We start from the raw sequence: 2,720 nt of genomic DNA, 5'->3' as shown, positions 1-2,720 counted from the left end.
TATTGAGATGTCACTTTGGCTCCTTTGGCTAAGATTTATTACCTCTGGGCTCTTTGTACAATGTACCTGTGGCTTATGTTTACAGAATTGGTACAGAACAAGATCTCCTTAGAGCAAGGTAGAGAAATGGGGGGGGGGAGAACAGTGGGCCCCTGTAGCAAGATGCTTGTTAACCCTTCTTCCTTCAGTCCAAGCTCATTATGATATGGCAACACATAATGGTTCATCTTAAAATATGGCTTTGCATAAGACTACTTGTAGTACAAAGATCCTCATACTGAACATAATTAGTACAAATATAATATGAGCATATATTATGGGTTTCCTTCAGAAAGGATAAGTTGCAGGTGTTGAGCTAATTTAGTATCCTTCAAAATTATTCTCCTGGAAATCAACATTTACCCAATTCTATGCATAAAACAGGCCTCCCACACACACACACACATATATTGCTATAATCAGATCATATTATCAAAGCTATTAAATATTCCTAACACATTCAGAACTATTGATGTTAAAATTAATTGAAGAGCTGAGAAAAACAAAAAAAAAAGCTAGACAAACAACCATAACCATGAGAGAGCCTATTTATCAAGAAAAATATACCAAAAATCATATATCCTAAGGAATTACCAGAACTGTGAACTTCGTGGCCTCTCACTACTGTTTATTGAATGCAAACCACAGAGGCTATAGTTTTCTCATGGTTCATACCTTCTTTTTCCATTCATACTTATTTATGAATATACAAGGAGTTTCATAAAAGGCTGAAGATCCGTTATGCTTAATACTGGATAGCAAGTTTTATATATTTGAGAGACCTTTCCAAGTTGTCCGAAAAGTTGGCTTACTTTTCTTTTTAAGACCTCTTGGAAACACTCAACGCATAGAGGATTAGTTTTAGATGACTAAGTAAAATGTTACCTATCTTATCTCAACACGACCATTACCAGCCACAGACTTATCTAATGGCAAAACATGTGTGGGAACTCTGCCAGCAGTTGTACAGCTATCAGCTACTCAAATGTATTACCTTCTTATCATTGCAAGTAAGGAAAACTATTCAGACATCAACATGTTATAGCACTTGTTTTCTGTGTTTGGAGAATAATGGATCTGTAACAAGGTGGCAGTGAACATAAGTAACATTTGTACAGGCGATTAGTCAGCACAGATGGATTGTTCAAAGGATGTTAAGAAAAAAATGGAAACATGAGAATAATACTAAAGTTTATCAATTCTATCAATTCAAAGAAAGGGGGAAAATACCAGTTTTTGGTAGATTTCATGATCAGTCAGCAAAAGAAAGAAAGAGCCATTTTAAAAAATGTGCCTGGCCCTATATTAGGACCAGGCATGCTACAGCAATGCTAAATTTTCACAGAAGCAGCCAGTCATTCTCTAAAGCAAAGTGCCAGCACACAGCTGCATGATGTAGCAGCACTGTTCCTGCATGAATGCCTGGGAGAACACCATTCTGAGGAGACAGGTTGGAGAGATCAGAAATAGTCTAGCCAAATAAAAATACATTGGCATGCAAGAAATATGACTAATCGAATAAGGCAAACAGGGGCCAGATATGTGTGTGTGTGGGGGGGGGGGGGGTGTTTCTGGGGCACAGGGCAAATGTGCCTAAGCAATCCAGAGGATGAAAACCTACATAAGCTCGTTCCAAGTACTAGGAAGCCTCCTTACAGGTAATTTGCACAAGACAAAATCATTTTACAAAATACATTAGCTGTTGAAGACTCTCTATGTTTGGAAATTTTCATTTTCATTAAGCAATGTCAGCTAAATAAGATATGTCTCAATCAATCTTTTAATCTATGTTCAACTGTTTGGATGTACAGGATAAACAGTCTAAACGACAATAGGAGGAAAATAACCTTTAAATGCATTCACCTTTGTGGAAAGCTATTATAATATTCATCAGATGGGTTTAGAGTTCAGCATTTTGATTCTTTTCAAAATCAGCATCATCTGCTTTCTGTTATTATTACTTACATTTGGAGATAATTTTTTAGATACAGCTATGACTGAAGTTTCTCATTCTTTTTGTATTATCATTTTCTGGTAAACCTCAATCATATTCTTGATATCTTTCTTGATAAAAATATAATTTTTAGGGACTCATTGCACCATTTTGCTGCAGAAACAACAGTTATAGAGAGTGGGGGTTGCCTATTTCCTAATATTTCTAATCCTAATAAGTCCGTAACACTGCAGTTCCGCTGCAGGACTGCCACAAGATGAAAAACCCCAAAATTAGTCACCACATTAAACTGCTATCTTTACCATACTTCTGTAATGGGAGGAATTGGATAATTTTCCCCATATAGTAGACGATCCTTGAAGCAAACAAAATATTGTGGTGAGTTTTATGCATGGCATATATAGCTGCCTACTGAATACCCAGATATATACATATTATAAGCACGTATAAGTCAATAGAAAGCTGGGAAAGTCCGTCAAAGGACCTTAGCATCTGACTGAGACCAAATCAATTAAAACCTTTCTTCTGTCTTATGGTGACAGATATAGCTGAAGTAAAACAGTGGCCAAGTTGGCAAGCATATGATAAAGATAAGACACTAAGCACCCTTCTGTACTGCACACTTTAGATGCCATGGGTAGTGGTGGTGGTGAGGAAATGACTTACAAAATTTATTTTTAAAAAAATCACAAGGAAAAATGTTCATAATATCAAGAAATCTATTCAG

General features: G+C 36.2%; 1 protein-coding gene across 2 annotated transcripts in view; it reads right to left on the bottom strand.

Moving 5' to 3' along the window:
- JAKMIP1 (janus kinase and microtubule interacting protein 1) overlaps nt 1-877 on the bottom strand; it is a 101,936-nt gene extending 101,059 nt beyond the window's left edge. The window contains exon 1 of one of the 2 annotated variants that reach the window (XM_027891981.1): nt 607-877. The gene's annotated coding sequence lies outside the window, so the exon portion shown is untranslated. The remainder of the gene's footprint in view (nt 1-606) is intronic. The other variant, XM_027891982.1, reaches the window with a different exon arrangement.
- Between the last annotated feature and the right edge of the window lie 1,843 nt (nt 878-2,720).

This window comes from Empidonax traillii, unplaced genomic scaffold (assembly GCF_003031625.1).
Source record: "Empidonax traillii isolate 1590-97213 ecotype Southwest subspecies unplaced genomic scaffold, ASM303162v1 scaffold336:size770142, whole genome shotgun sequence".
In the NCBI taxonomy this organism is placed as follows: domain Eukaryota; kingdom Metazoa; phylum Chordata; class Aves; order Passeriformes; family Tyrannidae; genus Empidonax; species Empidonax traillii.
The sequence above is the reverse complement of the archived record's forward strand: the minus strand, read 5'-3'. Positions and strand labels throughout refer to the sequence as shown.